Here is a 22,580-nt window from a genome sequence, read left to right as displayed (position 1 = left end):
TTTTTTATATTCGATTCTCCTATTCTTACTTCTGCGTATTCCCTTCGTATTTCCTTCCTCTTGCCTCTTGCTCTTTCCTCCTTTCCTTACCGGCACGTATTTTACGATCTCAACCCCACCACTTGTCCCCAAGCGCTTTTTTCTACTTGAAAGAAGAATTCGAAACAGATTTCATTCTTTATCGATCTTGACAGCTGACGAACAAAAATATTGGCGTAAGACCAGGCTTCTTTGTACAATCTTATGTAAATCTGACAAACTTATAATCTTTTGCTCAATTTTTATTGCAAAATATAACCTTGAAGTCTAAAGTTCAACCAATCGAGGACCAAACTAAACGTAACAAGATTGGAAAATAAAAATATAAATAACTTGCGTTATCGTTCTCTCAAGATACGAAAAACGTACTAAAACAATTCATAGGAACTCGCTACTATCTATAGAAAGCAGAGGCGCAAATAGATAACCTTGATTTAAAAGAGATAAAACTAATAGTTAGTTGGTAAATTAACTAGAACAAAAGGAGACGTACGAACATGGGCCAGGGAGAAACTGAAGAAACGATAATTTCAAAACCTATATTTCGCGATACCTGAAACATTAAATAGAAATCGTTTGTCGTAAAGACTATGATTGAATGATATACATTAACGTTCTTTCGCCAAAAACAGCTAAATATAGCAAAAAATTAACAAAGATAATTGTTCGATGACAATGTTTGTCTCCTATTTCTCCTATATTTCCACTTTCTTTGGCGCTTATCCCAGCAATGTGTTTCAATGTCACGTCCTTTTCTTCGTCGGCGCTCTTTAGTTTCTACCCTCACCCAGCTGCATGCACGATGGAACCCTTCCCACGCACGGAAACGAAGGATTGTAAAGGCTGCGACCGCGTGAATGAAAGCATCCTGAAACGAGGCTCTCGTTTCCTTCTTCGCTCCCTTCTTTGCTCCCTTTCCTCAAGATCGTTAGGCAATGCGAGCAATACGCTTCGAAAAGAGTCGAAATACGCTCGACGCAAGATTCAGCTCGATTCCGCTCAACGTTCGTCTTTGCGAATCAGTTTATTAAAATACCGACCAAGTAACGTCGATACTGTGGCGCGATCAGCCTTTGGTATTTACGATATACAGAAAAATGGACATAATTCTTTCGTTATCGTCGAAACGTATCGAATATCTTTGTTTCTTCGACAAGCACGGGGAGAAAATGCCAGACGCGATGAAACTTTACGTAATCGTGTGATGATCTAGCTATCTGTAATAAGATAACGTGATATTTAGCAAATTCTATAAAATTATTGCTTTTGACATCGATTAGATACACGGTGTTGTGCAACTAAACGTCGAATCGGTTCTCTTGTTCTGATTCAGCTCGCTGTGATTATTTTCGTATCATATGGAATTGTTTCTCGGAAATAATTATCAACTTGAATCATAAATCTAGATATTTATCTTTGTTGGAAGGAAAAAAATGGTGCACCGATGAGGAAGCGATTACATACATTATATATATATATATATATATATATATATATATATATATATATATATATATTTAAAGAATCTAGTTTATTTGAATAAACTGTATTACACAATTATATAATATTCCTTTTCTGCAAGAGAGAAGCTCTCGAAAACAACGACCTTTTCTACGTTACTTCACAGCGAAAAGCAGAAAGGGTCATTATCTGTAACCGATTTAATAAAAAATTGATTTTGTTTGGTAAATGCTTATCTACCTTCGGAATCTTTATTATAACTCATTTACGCAATCGTGCAATTACTGTTGATTTATTGTTATTTACTGCTAATCCTTTTTTTACTTTGTCACAAACCTGATATCAAGGGGTCTTCGCCCACGAATAAATAAATAAATAATTAATCGATTAAACTTTGAGATTTTACCCTGCTTCCGCGCGTCGTAATTGTAAAGAATAAATTATCGAATAAGAAACGGTCGATGTATGGCCCATATGCACGTAGATCGTTCTTATATCATTTATATTTGTAATTCCTTATTCAGAGCCGACAATGCAAGTTGAAGATCTAACGATGATATATTTTGCTCGCAAATCACGGTACAAGAGTCGAATGCGATTGAAGGTCTCTTGACGTTTTGGTGTTTAAATGCTCGATAAGATCTGGCGGCGTGGCAGAGGTTAGCAAAACATTCGAAAATAATTTACGGAGCTGCAAATGACAATAAGGAAGAGCACTTTCGAGAGTGGCATTCGGTGCTGAGAAAATTCTCTTTTGTGAACGGGTTATATCCAGAGCGTAGCGACGAAACGAGCTTATTCCAGAAACGGTCGATCCGTCGTTAACCCTTATTTATACCTGCTTGTATAATTAACGTTTACGACGTTTCCCGTTTACCGAAGACGGAGAGTTTTAACCTCGGCGGAATTATTGCTTGACAGAGTGTTCCTTGCCTTTCATACTTCATTGACGCGTTTATGTGCTTGTGAACTGGTTGCGACGAATTCGGGCGAAGGGAAGAGTTTAAGGTCGAGAAAAATCGCTTCGAGAAATTTCCTTTCAAGGTTGCGTCTTTACAGAAGTGTTAAGACTCTCCGAGAGTTGTTTTTGCTGTGCTCGGTGATAACGATAACTGTCCTAAATCGTACCGATAAACATTTCCTAGCAATAATTAAATTTTATTTTTCGACTATGGATATAGCGTGCCACGAAGGTGCTTGTACTTGAACACCTGTAGAAACATTTTACGAATTTATTAAGCCAACTATATAACAATTTTTTTATCACTACCAATAATAGAACACGATTATTATTACCATTACGCGTATCGAGTTTAAAAGTACCCGAAAATGTGGCGTATACTTGACAGGGGTAATCAAAGTATTTCGAACAGTCGATTATTCATTAAATTAATAATCCACGATATTTAGTGAGACGATCTTCGACACTAATGAAAGATAACGTGACACGGAATAATAGTTTGAATTTTGTCAACTTCAATCGTATAACGTGCTAAGATAATTTAACCGATGTAAAGATTCACGGTACGAGAACGAATCTATCGCGATGAATTTTGACAAGCATCGACGGGAGAAGAGGTACAATTTTCTCCGGCAAATACGTCCCTGGATCGCATCGACGTGTTAACTCGTTGTACAAACAACAATGTAAAGACCTTGAGACCGCAGTGGTGCAAGGCATCGAATGTAAAACGTTCACATAACGTTATGACATTACATAATGATCTGTAATGCCACTGCAATGCCGCGTCTGGCGTGCTCGACGACTAGATGAGAGATCAGGATCGTCTAGAAAAAAGGGAAAAAAAAAGTGCGTGTGGGATTTAACGATGTGTCAGTCAAGGTAACGAAAGATCGGCCGATACGTTTATCGTTGTTATTCGTTTATCGTATCGCGGTCGACCCTCGGTCGGAACAATTACCAATTAACGCCAGGCGCCATTCCACTGAATCCAAGCCAGAAGAAATTCTACAAAATCTCGCTCAACCGTTAGACGCGCTACTACACTCCCTGCTAACGCTTTCCACGTGTCGATCGTGTTACAACACTTTTAAATGCTGAGCAAACACCTTTTTATCTCGGTGTAATCGACAATATTCCGGATAGACGTGAAAACACCATGACCGATATGTTCAACGTTCCTGGCGAGTAGCTTGGAAAACTTTTTGTTCTACGTGATGTTATTCTGTCCGTCTTTGTTGATCGTCGGTCGGAACTTCTCCGTTCTAAAGTCTAGGAAGCAACGAATAAAGCCGGATTCGCGCAACGACGCATCTAGTTACATTAGAAATTTCAAATAAGAAAGTACATTTATCTTCTTTTAAGCCAGATAGCCTGTCTCGTAAGTTGTTTACACGACTTTTGCCAGATCGTTGATTCAAACGACGAGGTGAATGTAAGGTACTTTTTGTACACCCAGAGATTTCACGTTAATCTAGTAATCTGATTGTGTACGCGTAGACAGTCCGTGTATCATTCGCACATAATTTGCCGGTGTCAGTTCTAGATTCACGTACAATCGCGTAACAAATCATACATTAACAAGATGACTATCAGGATGAAAATTCCGCGAAGTAACATTTATCTGCAATCAGGTTCGCTATTTTTCACGAAAGGCTCGTTTCAAGTCTCGTTGTACACAGTTCGCACTCGATACCGAGATTGCATCATCTTTGCTGTTCGCGTCGATTTTTTCCTCGTTTTCTCTCGCAACCAGTCAACTATTGTTTCCCGAAGCTACCGGTCTATTCAGGAATACGTTTATTTTTTTCCTTTGCTCCGAGCGAAACAGAGGACTCGATGCGTTCGCGCGCGATGGACGTAAACGCGCGCTCACGCGGACCTGCGTTTTCCGCTTTGGAAAGTCGACGGCTTCCTGCTATTATCCGAGCACGTCCATGGAAAAAGGACTGTTATCAGCCGTCGTTAACTCTAACTCGACGTTGAAAGATTCGTCACGAACCGCCGTGTGTATACCTTGGTTCTATTCATACGCGATTGTACGGCCTGCGTCTCGACGTACAGCTCCGTGGAATCGCCGCCATGCCTGCAAAAATCACCGATACGATAACGACCACGAGGACATCGTGAAATTCCCAATTGCGTAAGAAACGATCGTATCGGACGTTCCTTCGGCTTCCTTCCTTCGCTAGGAGCTTTTATGAAACCGCTTTTCGTGTTTCTCTGTCCGACCACTTGAGACGCTAATTTAGAAAATTATACGACGAACCGTATCGGGCAACGATGCAACAGACGCGCATTTCTGTGTACAACTGTACGTGCAAAGTAGAAGGTTACCGCATGACATCAGCCTACTCTATTGCTACACTCTATTACTTGGTTGCCCGCTTCGATGATAGCACAGCCGAGTTTTCTTCTGCTACCGACGATAGTTGAGATGCTCGGAGAGTAACGGATGTCACGCAAGACACGATCAACGACAAAGCGGATCGATTTTAAGCGTAATCCATTAGCGTAGTCGCGAATACGTAGATACTCCGCCAGTGATGCGAACGAAGGGTCCGGTAAAAGTACGAATCGAAAAATGACGGAACACATGGGAATGTGCGGGCATACGCGTGCGAATGGATCAATTTTACTCGTGCGCTTTGTGCGAAATGTAAATGCATGGAACAGGTTGAATGGATAGAGATATGACGTAACAGATGCAAGTACAATACCGGTATACTAAGAATCGTTTTACGACTCGAAACGAATTTATGAATAATAATTTAGTCGGCTGGATGGTAAAATGTTCAGCTATTTGGTTATTTTTTACCGCGAGCGAAGAATGAAACAATGTCTTGGTGTCGTTGTGGAAAAAAGAGCATTTAGCATGACAGAAACGATACGTAATTTCGCAAACAACGAAAACCAAGTGCATAAATAGATGTACCCACCTGTCTGCTAGCTATTATTAGAACGTTTGAGAAAACAGGCATTCCACTTTATCTAGAAAGAAGCAATTTCATGCGTGCGTTCTTACGTTCCAATTCGCTCAGGCATTGCATCGAACAAATCGCACATGTCTTCTGATATGTAAATGCACGTGTAAGGTGCAACTAATTTTATTTTGCAAAATGTTTGATAAATAATTGCTACAAATTGATCGTCGAACAAGAAAAATGTATTATCTCGAAGTAAATAATAAATCAATAACATCGACGTACCACGTCTCTCGCACGATATCGTAAGCGACGGGGTTATCGTTGTACTCGAAATTCCATGAGAATTTTAATACCAGTAGTAGATACGGAGTATTATTATAGTAGATGGAAAGTACTCGTAGGTAGAAAACAACGAAGATCGATTTATCTGCGTCGAAAGTTGGTAAAACAACGACCTAGAGTGACACTATGGATCTCCTTAAAATTTTATCAAACGACGCGTCCACGATAATGCAAAAATACCTATCAATGTTAGCACTCTCTGCATACGCTTACACAACCTTGTTCTGATTTTAGACCGAGCCGTATCTTTCCACGGAGAAGCATAAGCATTTTTTCATTAGCTACTGCGATACTTATCGTGGCATTGCGCGACAATTAGAAGAATCTCTCTCGTTTCGTTCCAGTCTTCTCGTTGCTGCACGCCAGTTCCTGGACCGCGGATTCTATTAAGCGAGCGTAATTTTCATGCCGTCCATATGCGAATGTATAATTAAATTTCCCAGGTAGAAGTATTATGCTAAACTTTGTAATCAATTACGAGAAACCGAGACAGAGATACCTCGAGCAGGAAGACAAAGCGCCATAAATGACGTAAGTTCGCTCAGACGATCGAAGTAGGATGGAAAGGTTTTTTCCTCGAATCCTAATGGGGCGCGGCCGTTTCGCGAGACTCGAAGAAGAGCTTGTTTTTCTCATTTTCCAAATCATCGAATCGCTAGGTTACGAAACCAACGGACGATTAATTCGAAGCATTTCCTGCAAAGGACACTGGATATTCCCGCCCCCAAATTATCGGGTACTTGCTAATTTTAAACATAATCTTCGTTACATTAGATCTATAATAACATGTTTAAAAGGTTCATTTTTCTTATACCATTAATAAGTATCCATTTTGTAGTTACGACATCCATTTATCTTTATTCTAAGTGCGTTACATACGTATGTAACATACGTACGTAGAAGTGTGTGTTATGCAATCTTGAACGATGTTTAGACCGATAACAAGATTTTTTACAAATTTTTGGAAAAATTTGCAACTTTGTAACAATCTGCTTTATAAATAAAACTATGATCGGTTTTACTCGTGAACTTTAGACGTACCGAAAGAATTGCAGATAGGTATTTAGTATTTCAAATATATTGCCAGAAAGCCCACCTATTATTATTTTCGAATTACGAACATTTACCAACGAGGCTTTCGTCGACCAAATGCTTATCTACCAAACGAAGCTCGTGTGCGACGCTTGCGAAAATAACGTACAACGAGTAAGCGCAACAAGTGACGATACCAGATATGCAATTAAGCAAACAAACAAATTGATTATTTTTATCGATTCCGAAGGACGGGTCGAAATAACGTCGACGACGATCGATCGATTCTGTAATACCTCTTTTAAATCTCTCGTATCTGCGGCGAATCATTATGCAATTAAAGCAAGAGAATTTATCGATGACGTTGAACGCATACTTGTGTATTCGCGATCGAGCATGAGTATCGACATACCGGTAGAAAATCGTGCCCAAGAAATCGTCCAAGATGAGTACGACTAGTTGTTAACTGTGTGCGCAAGTTGTAACGATCGAGGAGGCAACCTTGAAACTGGCCACCACCTCCAGCTTCGTCACCTCTATCACCTACACCAGCATCGCGTAATGTGCATCGGTGTTCGAACTACCGGTCGGTAGCAACTAGCGGTAGCAACAAGAGCAAGCATCACCGACGCGCGTTCGCCGTCTCTTCCGAGGCAGCAACGATGGAAGCTCGACAGGCAACGATTCAGCAACGAAGCGTGCAGCATCGACTAGAAGAGAATGAGAGGAGAAAGGGAGGGCCCGTATCGTTGGAACGACCAAAGAAAGATCCCTCCCTTTCCTTTCCTTTTCCTACGACTCCTCCTCCTCCACTTCCTTCGCCGTCCATCGCAGCCCTCTCGCGCGTTCACCCTCTCTCTCTTTCTCTTCCTGCGTCCTCGCGCGCTTTCTTGCTTCACCCTCCGTCACGGGAAGCAAACCGGATTCGCAATAAAACGAGTCACCTCGAAATATACGAGACCAACGAGGATCTAACCTATACGGTCAAACTGGATCTCCGTCTTTCTATTTCTCATTCTGCATTCTCCTTCCCTATCTCTCTCTCTCCCCCCCCCCTCTCACTCTTCGACATTCTCACTCGTTCTCTCTTTCGACACTCTCCTTCTCTCTTTCTCCCTCTTTCCTCTCTCGTCCCCCTTTTCATCTCGTTCCGTTGCACCTTCGTCCCCGCTTCTCCCTTCCCTTTTCACGGTTTTCTTCTCTCTTTCTTTCTCGTTTCGCTGAAGCTTCTTTCCCCTTCTGGTTCGATTCGAGTGAAAGGGACAAGGAAAGAAGGAATGGCTAGAGCTGCGTCGCGTCGTGTTGTGAGAAAGGTGCAAGTACGACGGTCGGCGACCATCTCATGGGACGAGGTAGCAGTAAGGAGAGTTAGAAAGGAGAGTCCGACAGTGGGAGAGAGAAGGAGAGAGAAATGGACGGAGAAAAAGACGGAGCGAAGGAGTTAGGAGTAGGGTGAGACCGTCTCACGAAAGAGACCAAGCGGTCCAAGGGTGTTGTTCCATAATTTCTGTGCATAGTGCCGTGTCAACGGAATTTCTGTTCTTTTACGTTGCCTGTGACAGAAGGAGACTGATACTTTCGCGCGTGCCGTTCCAACTATATATAACTATATATAACGTATACACGTTCCTAAAGAATTACGTCGAGCGACAGACTGCGTTGAGCAACGTTCATAGAAGATTATGTATTGCGTGAAATATCAAATCGCGGACGCAACAGTTAGAAATTGTAAGCATGGAAATGGTGGCTGCGGGGAAACGCTATCGCACCAAAGACCTTTCGATTCCGCCGTGGTAAAGAGTTGAATTCGTTTTACCGGTCGACAACGACGCGACGACTGGAGTAGGCTGTCCTAATTATACATATACCGTCGCATGAGTCAGGCGGGGAAAAGAATTTCTAAGGTGATAAGATTGTGCAGATAGCGAGAGAAATGTTTGCTCACCACCTATGTACATGGTCGACGTTAGTAGTTTATAGTTACGAGTCTCTGTCACGACTTTCAACTAGACGAATTCAATGTAGAAAGCAACGGCAAGATAGAAGTTCACCAAGCAATTTGCGCGGCATCTGTCGGCTTTTCCTCCATTGGCTATACGATGAAACGAAGAATACTACGCTGTGATAAATAACGAGCAAGACGAATGCAAATTAAGCAAAAACCGAAGGAAACGAATAATAGCAAAACGCAGATCTCGATGGTACAGTGGAAAACAAAGAAGAAATTGCGAAAAAAAATAGCAGAGCGTTTAATTGCATGCGTGCCGAGGTCGAACAGGACCTTGCAACTTTTCTCTCTTTTCTTCGTTCTTCTTTCTCTCTCACTTCCTTTTTCCCCCCTCCACTTCCTTCTATCTTTCGCACGTAATGATAAACAGCCGAGTGTTCCCTGTAACGATTACGCAAGGCGTTTGGCCTTCTCGACGCGCTTTTAATTTAGACCGCACCATAAATAAATAAATAGTATCGAGCTCGATAACTCGACGCCAGGCGGTAACGGGCCGAGTCCACGAGACTGCGCGCGAATTAATTAATTTCTCGCAATTACGCCGACGTAGATAGCACGGGTAAATATTTAACGTAACGTACGACGGCTTCTTGGAAGAGAAAGAAAGATAGGAAAAAGAACGGAGAAAGAGTTTGCCTTTTACGTTTTTACGTTCGTTCATTCGAAAAATCGTCGTCAATTTTTCGATAATCAACGTCAAATAATGGATCGCGTGAACGATGATTAACCTGACATTTAACGTCGATACACCTCCGGGAAACGCATCGCTACCGCTCGGATTTCTTTTTATCGACTGTCGAAACGATTGAACGTTGGATTCAATTGATTAAGACGGCGTTACCAAGTTACCACGCTCATATTTGTCCAAAAGGTCATCGATTTCTCATCGATTAGAGACTAAATTATTAAGCGAGAGGATGACATTTTTAACGCAGGTGGAACACAGTAACGGGCCTGTTCAACGTCTTCCAGCACCTACTATTAAATCACGAAATAAATCGAACGAGGCCGACGACAGTTCGTACAACTCGAACAAAGCAACGTACTGACATTTTCACGTTATTCCGGCTCCGATTATTTTATTTCAAGGCTCCCTCGATCTTTGCTTTTTGTTATAGCCGCAAGTACTTTATTCGATCGAAGAAATCGAATTAACACGTATGTCATACGACTTACTCGTGATTAACGATAGATCTACCAGGGGCACCATGGAGGTCATCGATGATTTAAATTAAATAAGCGGTCTATTCGTACAGTTTTCAATATTCGTAATTACGCTGACGCCAAGTACTAAATGCTCTAGAAAATGCTGTAACAATGTTGGTTGTTGTAGTCTGTATACCCCTGGATCGAGGGTACACGCGGTATTACATATATGTAGGAACACGCTAATGTAATCACTCCTTTAAACAAAAGCATTCGACTCGATTGTTTCTCGTATCGTAGACACAGATGGCACGACTAAAAGATACAAACTTACTTACGCATTTGCTAGTAATTTTTCACAAATTAACGTTGAAATGTACTCGTGATGTATATTGTTGAATTCATCTCATGAAATGTATAATAAAGTGACGACAGTAACAACAGCTCCGTTTAAAAAAAATTACGTCGTTATTAAAACAACATGTATATAATGTAATAACAATGAAAATAAAAATCAAAATGTTATACGAACAACAAAGCTACCAAATCAAAATGACCGCTACCAGATCTTTTTATCCCCGGTTAGAAAGCATGCAAGTATTTTTATCAATATTAGCGTTTACCGTTATCGAGATAGGAACATAATCACATATACTTGGATAGTTTCGTATCGTTTTAATTTTAACCGATTGTATATTACATACACGTGCAAGTAGCTACGTATTATTAGTCGGTAGTAATAGCGTTGAGTTTCTTCCATGAAAGAAACACCGACTTTCGTATAAAATGTTCTCTTGCATTTACGATACTTAAGAATATAGCGCGTATATATATTTAAATCGGGCATACTATATACGCATCTTACAAAATCTTACGTACGATGCTAATAAAATAAGCGACAACGTTCGCACGTTATGCGTAAAACATGCAAAATTCGTCCGACAGTCAACGTGTTAATACGGTCGGACTATGTTTCGTGGCGAGAAAGAGCATAGGAAGAGTTTATCGCGGCGAGGAGCTGAACGCAACACATATCGCATCAGCTGTTTCTCGACCTCCTTTCGGAGCGTCCCCCGAGCGAAATTCGTCTACCGCTCTAAGTATAGCCAGCCGCTGCGCTGCCGTAATCTCCGGACGCGTGCACATCGTTGACCGAATCTACGAATGGCATTAGCTGCGGGTACGCCTGTCCCCTGCTATCTGGCTAGAGAAAGAGGAACGACGAAACAATCGCATACCTGGTGCACCGACTCGAATTCAAGCCACACCAGTCGGCCATGAAATTCTTTCGAAGAATGTTTATAAATAGTCCGAATGAAAAGTAAAACGTTCACGAGCTAAAGCTTTCGTTAATGAAACGAACGCGCGGCGTACAGACGGCTGACACGAATCGCAACAATGAATGAAAAAACGTCGCTGAAAAGCTTCCGCTCGTTTTTCGTAGACCCGGATTCGTAGATTCGCAATAACGAGAGTTTCCTTGCAACTTTTACGATGCTTTGCGACGCGTAATTATCGATTCGAAGCAACTATCGCGCAAAGCTGCGAATGGACCATCGGACCATTCTAAAAAATTCGAATTGCAGCATAGTAAGCAAGCGAGTCTTTTGTAAACGATCGAAGCATGGAACGGACCGTGTACAAACGGACAAATAAGCAGAACCGGTTAATCCGACGATAAGAGCGGTTAAAGATGCTCGTGTCACGAGCTAAACTCGTAATCAAAGTAAACGCGGAGGAAGCTCGAAGCAGTAGGTGTTTACCAGCGAGTCATTCAAGCATTTCACTATCGATCACGGCTGAAAGCGTTTCCGATGCATAACTAGAGCAACGACATAATTCTTCGGATGAAAAAGAGTACGCGCGACGGTCGCGCGCTCGAACCGATTGGATGAAACGGCCGGTCGCGGGCCATACGTTCTTAAATGGGAAGAAAGCACGTGGGAGTGATAGGTGAACGAAAGGAGAATAGGTACGTGTTGGAAGGTCGGCGAAAGAAACGAGAGAGCGATCTGGAGCCTAGAGAGGGATTTACAGGAAGGAGGAAGGGGAAGGAAGAAGGGAGGCGGTGAAAACATAACGTTCTATCTGCTCGGTTCGCGAGAGACTGAAGAGACGCGCAAGCGCGTTTGCTCGTTCGCATAGACCAGAGGATCGAGGCGGAGTGAGAAAAGAAGCGGGAAAGACAAAGAGTGGGAGTGGGACGGATCGAGGGAGGGCAGTGAAAAGCAAAAGATAAAGTTTCAGCCGGTGATAAAGAAAGACAGAATAATAGAGGGAACGGGACAGAGATTACAGAGATAGACATGGTGGACACAGGAGGAAAAGGCTCACGGGAGGACGCACAGAAAGAACGGAAACGTTGGGTCGCAAAAGACGGGGTGAGAGAGCTCGGGTCGTAGGGAAGAGGAGGAAGGAAATGAAACGAAATGAAAGAAAGAAAAAAAAGAAAGGGTAAAGGAAAGAAGGAAAGAACGAAGGAAGGAAAGAAAAGGAGAGGCGCGCAAGGGTCTGCGAAGCTCTCTCGCTCCATTCTTACGTATTACGTGCACGAGCACGAGCGGAGCCTTGTATTACACCATTATCGTGACAAAGAAACTCGCTATTCGGCCGCATCCGAGCGACGAGGACGAGAATAAAGAGTATAGAGTGGTTGCGATTTTCGCGTGTGCGTTCGTACGTGTGCACACTACCGAACGATATGGACATATGCGCGCGTCTAGACGGAGAAACGAGAAAGAAAAGATGAAAAACAGAGAAAGAGAAAAGGAGTACGTAGAAGGGAGTGAGACAGGGTGGGTGGCGAGAGGGGCAGCGGGCGGGGAGAGCGGGAGGGAGAGAGAGAGAGAGGAAGAGAAGAAGACGGAAGAAATGAAGACAGACGAAGTCTGTACTCTTATCGTACGACAGTTCGTGCATGTGCATCGAGGAACACAAACACACAGGTTCCACACGTGAATCGTGGCGCGCGTACTTGCACACAATGTTGAGTAACATAAATGTGCACGGAAGGAGCAACACCTCACAAACGCGGCCTAGGCAAGAGAGCTATTTGTAATGTAATAGTGAGAGCACCAGTGGGGAAAGGGAGAGTGGAGGAAGGTGGTGGTAGGTGGTGGGGCAATGGTGGGAGGAAAGAGTAAGCGTAGGAAAAAGATAGATAGAGGGAGAGCGAGTAAGAGAGGAAGAGAGAAGAGAAGAGGTGCCACTCGACGAGGAACCAATACTACGGTCCCTTTACGAACGAACTCACGAGGCTCGCGAGGCCTCCTCTCTAGCGTGAGTATTCCGCCGGGAGTTCTCGAGAGAGAGAGAACCGTGCTTTTCGGACCCTCAACCCTTTCTGGGCTCGTCTGTAAGCCACGGGGCCCACCTGGCCTCTTCTCTACCACCACCACCACCACCACCGCAGAGTCACTACTACCACAGTTACCATCATCGTCACTGTCACCGTCCTGCCACGCTCCGATCAGCGGACGGTATATACGCACTCGTTTCAAGCGGAATTCGTGTACCACCACTACTATCGGATCGCATCAACCACCACCATCGTAACCACCACCACTACCACCACTACCACCACTACCACCACCACCACCACCATCACTACCACCACCACCACCGTAGTCACTCGTCGACTGCCCAGTCTACCTCTCTTCGCGTTTACCTAGGACCAGCCAGAGAAAGAGAAAGAGAGAGAAAAAGCGAAGTATCGTACGCAGAACGGAGATAGAGGTAGAGATAGAGATAGACGGATAGTCAGAGAGACAGAGAGAAAGGGAGAGAGTAAGAGAGAGAGAGAGAGAGAGAGAGAGGGACAAGAGAGAGAGAGGGAGGGAAAAGAGAGCGAGAGGGGGGAGAAAGAGGAAAAGAGAAAGAAGGAAAGAGCGAGAGAGCGTGAACAGCACAGAGAGTAAGAGAGGGTCTCGGGTTTGCGCAAAAGTTACGACGGAGCGAGGAGCAGTGAGACACACCGCGGAGACCGGAAGAGACCCTCTCTCCCTGAAGAAGTCCTCCGGCGAAGTGAGAAAGAGAGAGAGATCACGCGCGAAAAACATACATCGTGTCGATCGAACGTGTCGTTTCTGTGTATGACGTGCGTGTGTGCAACGCGTGTGTAGTGAGACAAATTTCGTGAAAGTCAACGACGACATTGTTAACGTTTCGTTTCTATCGGTGATCGTGCTCACGATCATCGTCGTTGTCATTGTTGTCGTGGTCGTGGTCGTGATCGTTGCCGTCGTTCGCCGCGAGTCTTCGTCGGGAGGCCACGTGGCCTCTGGTTGCTCCTATCTACCGGATTTCCATGGGACTGTGCCGACACGATCGGACATCGTCCGCACCGTGAATTTTCTCCGGCTTTTTATTATATCGTGGCATCTGAAAACGAGTGGCACAACACGTCGTTATCAGTGCGATCCGAGTGCGCGTTCCTGCCGAACGAAAACACCGGACACGTGCTCATCCGCACGTGCTTTCGTCGACGCACGTGCTCTTTAGGCAAGTCCGGTGTCGTATATTAAACGAGCTTTTCGGGGATTTCAGAAGAATGTCAACGGTTTAAGCGGATCGCGGTTGTGCATCGTCGGCATCGATACGACGATATTTAACATCGCAAGAATTGGAACTGTGACACGGGGAAAGCGAGAGAGAGAGGGAGAGACAGAGAGAGAAAGAGAGAAAGAGAGAAAGAGAGAGAAAGGGGGAAAGAAAGGAAGAAATAAAGAGAGAGATAGCCGAGACAGCTGGGGAAATTGTGAAATCGTGAAAGGATCGGAGCGAAAGGAGGAGAAAGGAAGGGAAAGGTGGAGAAAGGAGAAAGAAGAAGGTGGAAAGGAGGAAAAGAAGAAGAAGAAGAAGAAGAAGCTTCGGAAGAGCAAAGAGCGAGACTCGGTGCTTGGTTGCCGCTTACGTACCAAGCAAGAGCGGGCTGCGTTGTGTAAGAGCTGAAAGTAAAAGTTGAAACCGCCGAGTTGGGCTCGCGGGAGCGCGTGCGGAGCGCGCTAAAATCCGATCCTGTCTCGTAGGCTGGGCATAGCCGAATATCTCTGCCTCTCTCTCTCTGTCTTTCTCTCGGTGGCTTTCGGATTTGGTCCCACCTTCGAGCTGTTTCTCTTGGACGTGTCTCCTAAGCGAGAGTCGATCGCGGGCACCATTCCCGCGGAAGGAACACGGTGATTGTCGGGAACTCGAACAGTGGAACGCACGAAACGGAACGAAACGAAACGAAACGAAACGAGACGAGACGGAAAACGGGAGCAAGAAAAGAAGTGTGCAATTGTGTAACAACATTTCTAGTCCGCTGCTTCGTGAAATCTGTGTCTAATTCCGATTAGACGACGCTGGTGCACGCCGACGCGAACTCTCGGTTTGGTCTCTCCCGCGACGAAAACAGGTGAAAGAGCGCGCATACGGTGAACGCGTTCGATCACAATCGTTGCCCGTGTTCGTCCGAATCGTCGACCGTGTCCGCGTCGACGAGGAAAGCGATGGAAACGATCGTTCTCGTATGTTTGTTGGTCGTGTTGTGCGCTGCGAAACGCGAGTGTTCAAGGTCGTCGCTCGTATCCCACCGGTAACCCGCTTCCGGGACGAAGAAGGCACCAGGATCCCCTGTCACGGCGTGCCTTTAGCAGCCAATTTCGTGGTAGAATTCGAGCCCGTCTCTTGATCCTTCGATCGCGTCCCGTTCGCTTCCACCACACGCCACCGCCGCCGCCGCCGCCACCGCCACCGCCACCGCCACCGCCACCGCCACCGCCACCGCCACCGCTACCACGTCCGGGCTATAGAAGTTTCGTAAAACGGATTACAAAACCAGAAGAGAAAGGAGATAGAGAAAGGGAGAGGCAGAGAGGAAGAAGAGAAGCAAGTGGAAGAAGGAGAGAGAAACGGCGGTGATCCGCCGCGTCGCAGGAAATTGTAAGGCAACGATACGCAGTGGAGATACGGTGTTCGAGCACGAGTTCTGGATCGTCTCAGGGGGTGGACGACGACGAAGCGGCCGGCGGAGTGCCGAGTCGTGAAAGAAGAAGTCAGACGGCTCGGCAACCGGGAGAAAGAGGAAAAGGACGGAGAAGTCTCTCTGTCGAGGACACCAGTAGTAGCGGAGGACAAGTTTGAAAGACGATCCGGATGTGGCTGAATCCACTTGTTATCTTTCTCAACTCTGACGAGAGACCACGTACTTTTCTAGTCTTTCGACTCTGGTTCACCCTTTCGGCGTACTGGATTTTCCCAGTGTCTCTCTCCACTTTGATCGATAATACATCCCCCGGCGATCCTGCTCGACGTACGTCGCTCTTTTACAATAAGATCTTGGAGAGCTCGTGCACGCTGCACGGAGACACGCGGCCGAGCGGAATTAAAAGTGCGCTTAAAAAGGTTAGCGGGATAAAAAAGGCGCGCGCGCGAAAGGATAAGAGAAAGGAATAGGAGCTACCTCCGAGTCCTTGAGAGTACCCAACGGGTAAAAGTGCCGCGCTCGGAGCCAGCCGGTTGACCCTGGGCAGCCAACGGAGCAGACCCCGTTGGAAAAAAGTTCTCCACGTCGTTGTCGTCGCCGTCGTCGTCGTCGTCGTCATCGTCGTCGTCGTCGTCGTCGTCGTCGTCGCCGTCGCCGCCGCCGTCGTCGTCGTCGTCGCCGTCGTCGTCGTCGTCGTCGCCGTCGTCTTTGTTGTTGCTGTCGTCGTCATCATCATCATCGTCGATGTCATCGTCGATGTCATCGTCGTCGCTATCGTCATAATCGTCACCATCGCCGTCAGTGTGATCCTAGTTATCGTGCCCGATACATCGTTCTTCCGTTTACCTCGAATATCGCTTTAGGGTGTCGTGCGACGTATCGGGCTACCAAATTACACCCTTTCGATGAGATCGCGCGTGGTTATCCTGTGGCATGTGTGAAATTAAGAAGAACCACGCTACATTCGAATACCACTTCTGATTATTATCGGTTGCGTTCGAATTTCCTTCGAGCACGAAGACTACGACTTGTCATTCATTCGCGTATCGTGACTATGTGAACGTGTATTTCGATGTGAAGTGATTCTCAGTGCCAACTCCGATATTGTCTCGATCATATTTCGTTGCTACACCGTCTGTTTAATGTTCCATCGTTTCGTCTGCGTTCCTGTACGACGTGCTGCGATCTGTTTCTCGTGCCGGTGGTGATACATGCTCCGGTATATCAATGTATGTCACGTGTCTGTACCGTCGTCCTCGTCGCCGCTATCACGGGATTTCGGGTCGTCGGCTCGTGGAGATGCTTCGTGACTCTTCGAGAGAGTCTTAAGGAAAACACCGCCGTTCGCCGACTTGCTTTCTTTGGATACCACCGATATTGGATAAAATACGGACGATTAAAACGACAAGGTGAGAACATAGAATACGGAATAGCAAAGCATTATCCTTAAACTAAGCGACGAACGCGACAACGTAAATCGAGTTAACGTGTCGAGGCAAAAATTGCTAGCACTCAAACATCGGCAAACGATTTCCCATGTAACCAAACGAATTTAGATGCGAATTTGTGTAACGATACTCGGCGTAATTTCTGTAAGCTTAATCGTTACGCTAGCATCGATAATTCGAACTGTTTGTACGTACAAGTGAAACGATGCGAGCTGACGATATTTGCATAAAACTCGTACGGAACGTGACGATTCGTAGCACGAGCTCGTGTGCAATTACGTGCACGCGAAGCAGCAGAAAACCCCGTTGAAAACGAAATTCAACGAGTTCGAGGAGTTCTCTGGATTTTTATTTCACCGCGCGTCACTTGACACAGCATGTCGGTATATCGAGGAAACGGCGAAACTACGAACGATAATGAGGAAATTACCGGAGCAGTGAACCAACATTCCATACGATTGGATATAAGAGACTGTGTAAATTAAAGTGGCGACGTAATTGGAAGCAAAAACGATCTAACGTACTCAGAGACAGGTAGATAGATTGCAACGAACCGCACTGACAATGAGAAAATATGATCGAACCAGTTGTAGAACAAATTGCACGACTATATTGACTTCGCGAAAGTAATTCCTATTTCTGTCGAAGAGCCTGTAGTACTAAATCCGAACCTGATCGATTTGCGTGTATTCGTCCGAATAAGAATAGCAGCGCGAACGTTATAAACGTTAAAATACGTATAATATGGTCCCTTGAACGAGCCAGGTATTCGGTGTACGAAAGAAATAACAATTTCACCGCGGCCGTCGTTGTCCTCGTTGTCCTTGCTGTTTATTGGTCATTGTTGTCCTTCGTTAATATCTTGGTAATCTTCAGAAAACTTTCGAATAGACTCGTCCACTCGTTCGCATAACGACGTAAAAACTTCTCTCCTGAACGTGCAATTCAAGTTCAGGTGTTCCATGGTCGTGCATGAACGTTGGTTGCGCAACTGTTTTTAAGAAAAAAAAAGATGGAGGAGGGACTCGCGAGTTCTATGTGGTCATCAATGGCTCGCGATGACGGATCGTAAAGAAAAAGCGATCTCGAGTCAAGGTCGGGCTCGTCGAAAGGCGTCTTTACGTTCGCCATTTCGTATTCATGTGGTCATTATCTGCCGGATATATTTATGTTGCGCTCTCGCATAGTCAGTGCATATAGAAGTTGCATCGACGCAAATATTCCGATGCAAACAGAAATTACGGTCAAGTTTGAAAGGTGAACCAGTCGAAATTCCGAGTTAACGTTAATCTACTCTTTTATCGATGCGATCAGCGTGCATTCTTTTTGCCGGCTTTCGTAGAAGAAAATTTTGTCTCTTTCATAGAAGAGAATTCTCTCTGGAGGTAACACTCTTTCGAATTATCTCGCATGGAACGCTTCGGCGAATGAAGCAGAATACAGGCCCCTTACTTTCACATTACATTTTCTAAACAAATTATTTATGCGATTGCGTCACTCGTGATATTCGAAGCGTACGTAGAAATAAATATTTCTTTACGCAAACTACAAAATACTTTACAGATGCCATATACGGTAGTGTTCGCTAGATGATTAGTAAGGCTAGTGAAAGGCGAGTTCGGTTCCATTAAGACAAATTTGATCGGCACATCGAAAAGAAAATATTTTCATTCGTACCGAGATAACCCGCGTGTTCGAGTAACTCGACTTGTAACAGGTGTATTTACGAACAATCTACCATACAGACGATTTATTATTAAACAAATAGTAATATCTATTAAACAAAAAGCTTGAATATCTGTCGCGCAATTTTCAAGCATCTGTTTTCAACGGCCGAGTAAATAGTAACGTTTCAGCGCGAATCTCGATCGCTTTTATCTACGTTACATGGTCATTGATCGGCAGATCATCGATTCGTTTAGCGGAGGACGATCGGCTGCCGTAAAAACGATTAATTAACGAGAAGCTGGTAAACGAGTATCGATAGTTCGATGGGCCACGATATTCGATATCCGATATTCGAAAACAATGTCGCGTGCCTCTTACGTTCTATTTGATATCGATCGCTTCTCGATATATCGATACACAACCGACTAAATCCATCGTGAATCACGTCCAATTGACGTTACGTAAGATAAGTGTACGTTTTCTTCGCTTAATTGCGATCGGCAGGTAACACGTGCATTTTCTATTTCGCTATTCTTTAAACCGTTTTACGAACGTCGACCGCGTTGTATTTCTCGTGCAGACCTCGATCGTTCTATCGTTCGTCCTATTTCTATTTTCCTATCTGTTACGAACGTTTGATTTCTCCTGTGATATTGGAAATTAATTTCATGGTCATAGATGGGATTAAATCGGAACGAAACTGCAACGCGTAGCATTATCGCTCTATAGAAATGTTGGCAGTTGATAGCAAAACTCGATTATCGCGGACCGATTGTAACTAATATAGGTGCCGCGAGATAACTATAATCACGCGCAGGCACAGTACGAGTATAGTATATTTAACACGATTGCATTTTTTTCTGTTAAGCGTTAAGCAGATACTCATAGCGTGGCAATAACATCCGGCATAATATGGATGTATAAAAAACACATCGTAGATCGGCCTATTACGATTTAGTACCTACAACGTTATGATATTGGTTTGAAAAAAACATTCGCGGGCATGCGAATCTCGCCCGGATGGGAAATACGTCACAATCGCAAATTTAAATTTATCCTTTGACAACGTCTAGTAGATTTCGCTATGCGTCCGCTTGTTCAACTCGTCGAACGACGAAAAGATGGATGAACGAAGAGGAACGTCGGTACGCGATCGACGAGCATTTGTATAGAAGAATGTTGAATTTTCTACGTAGGCTGCCGGCGTGTCTCTCGACCATTTTCACCTTCCACGGTCCGCCTGCGGTTGCTTCCTTCTCAGACGTTTCTTCGCCGACGATAAGACGGTTATTAAGACGCGGTCTCGCGGCGTAGAGGCCTCGGATTGGTCGAACGTTTCGATGTGTAGGGCACGTTAAATGAAGTTGCAATTAAGAGAGCTAAAAGCTGCGCGGCTGACTATGCTTCTCAAGGCCTCGGGCCTCGCCAGAGCGTACTTCCGCTTCTGATTAGCTTCCTCTTTTCCCACATCGTCCTCGCCGTTTTCTCTCTCTCCCTCCCTCCCCACCCCCCCCCCCTCTCCCCTGTCCTCTCACCGCTATTCTTTCTCTTTCCTTTTCTCCTCCTCTTTTTACTCGGTTTCCTTTTCGCATCTCTCCCTACCCTGCTCTCCCTCCCTCCCTTCCTCTCTCTTCTTTTCTCCCTTTTTCTCTCCCCCTCGTGTTTCTCTTTATCTCTGCAGGTCTTATCTCGTACCGTGGGAATCCGCGCGTGCGATTCGCACTGCGCGCGCGACAGACAGAGAGCAAGTTCTTAGTCTCGTTCTTCGGTCATCGTTTCTGCTTTTGCATCTTGATAATCGGCCCTTGGCGCACCATTGGTCACGGACATTACCGGCGTCAGATCGTTTCTTACGGCTTTCTAACGTACGTTAGGTTCGCTTAAAACTTGTAAGCATCTGACGCGTATTCCAGCCTTTTCGCTGGCGATACCGTTGACGCTTTCCCAAATTCATCTTTGGCGATTATCATTATTGAGTAAACGGTATTTGAAGATTCTTGTCTACAAATAAAATCGCCTCGATAATTTATGCTTTGATACAATTGTTATTATTATATTTCTACACGACATTCGTATATAATCGTGATCTCGTTATATTTACTCGTAAGAAGGGAGCATTTGAAACGGTATCATATTTACGTCGACGTCGCGCTCGGTCATCGTGGCAAAATCATCGATCGTCGACGACACGATATAAGAAAGACTTGTAAGTAAGTTTTTTATAAGGTATAAACGTATTAACGTATAAATAGTTAGTGTTGATCCGCACTTGGAACGACATGTACGAACTTCGAAGCTGCTTGAAATTCGTTAGCGCTCTTTCGAGTTTACAGCAACAGGCTGCTGATTATGTAAGATCGCTAGGCGAGAAACCAAGTTAAAACGCGATTGTTGTTTCCGAGTAAAATAAAAATCGGACGTCGTCCCACGATAAAACTCGGCCGCGCGATTTTAACGGTTTAAGACGTTAGGCGAAAATGTTTCACTCGCGGCGTGCACTTTCACTCGAGCCGAGTTTCGCCGAATTGGCAGATACGATTACATCGCGCGTTGAAATTTCTGTCGATTGCGCGGAATACGGTTGTTCGTTGCGTCTCGATCTTCTGAATGGCGGCTGGTCCCTTCCACGGCTATCCACGGATGCGGTTACGTACCTTGTAACGAACGTTCGATGAAAATTTGACGCAAATGCAAGAAGATGTTCGATGGAAGAGTAACTTTCCGATCTAATAGATATTTCTACGGGAAAGTATATGCGCTAACCTTGAATACGTTTGAGAGGCAATCAAGAATTTGGTCGACGTACGTTTGGTTGTGAAATATTCATTGAATTATCTTTCAGTGGAACGCCATTCACGTTTTTAGCGTTCGGATAATGCACGGATTACGCGTTTCCTTTATGCGAGAAATGTTAATATTTCATCGCACGACGAGAGTCGACGGTATGAATTACATAAATCGTAAAGTAATTTAAATTTTAGAGAAAGCTAAAATGGAGTGTAACATGGGATCTAAAGTGGAATTCTTGCGCCGCCTACACGACAAAGTGTTATTCTCCGCAGTGTCGATGGGATCATCGTGATACCTACGGCTTTCTATCCGTAATTTCAATCGCGATTCGTAGCCGTGTAACAGAATGTTATCCTAAAGTTTGTTAGAATCGTGTAGGGAGCGTTTTCACCCACTCGATCGTCGAGAAAACATAACAATCTCTTTCTGCTCGACTGAAAAGTCAATTACGAACGCATATATTCGCCTACTTGCAGAACAAGTCGCTTCCATTCAAGAGGAACGGCGGCGTAGCTGTTGAAAGAACGAAATGAAATACATACCTGCAACGGCCGAGTTATCAATTTTCCAATAGTCTGTATAAAGTTCTTGCGAACACGGAGTTTTCTCTCCCTTGAAATACCTCTCGTTCAAAAATAGAGCATTTGTCTATTAATAGAGATGTACGTGTATGTCCGTTTAAATAAAACGAAGAAAAACAAGGGCGAAAGAGGGGAAGAGAGAAAGAAAGAAAGAAAGAAAGAAAGAAAGGAAAATGCGAGTCGATGTAAGATTTTTCTCCAACCATGGAAAT

At 44.5% G+C, this 22,580-nt stretch overlaps 1 protein-coding gene across 1 annotated transcript in view; it reads left to right on the top strand.

Annotated features, from left to right (window-relative positions):
• Positions 1-13,066: 13,066 nt before the first annotated feature.
• Positions 13,067-22,580, top strand: part of ken (zinc finger and BTB domain-containing ken and barbie protein) — a 31,609-nt gene continuing 22,095 nt past the window's right edge. Inside the window, exon 1 of the mRNA XM_033337778.2 lies at positions 13,067-17,290. The gene's annotated coding sequence lies outside the window, so the exon portion shown is untranslated. The remainder of the gene's footprint in view (positions 17,291-22,580) is intronic.

This window comes from Bombus vancouverensis, chromosome 5 (genome assembly GCF_051014615.1).
Source record: "Bombus vancouverensis nearcticus chromosome 5, iyBomVanc1_principal, whole genome shotgun sequence".
In the NCBI taxonomy this organism is placed as follows: domain Eukaryota; kingdom Metazoa; phylum Arthropoda; class Insecta; order Hymenoptera; family Apidae; genus Bombus; species Bombus vancouverensis.
Note: the sequence above shows the minus strand (reverse complement) of the source record. Positions and strands in the feature narration are given on the sequence as shown.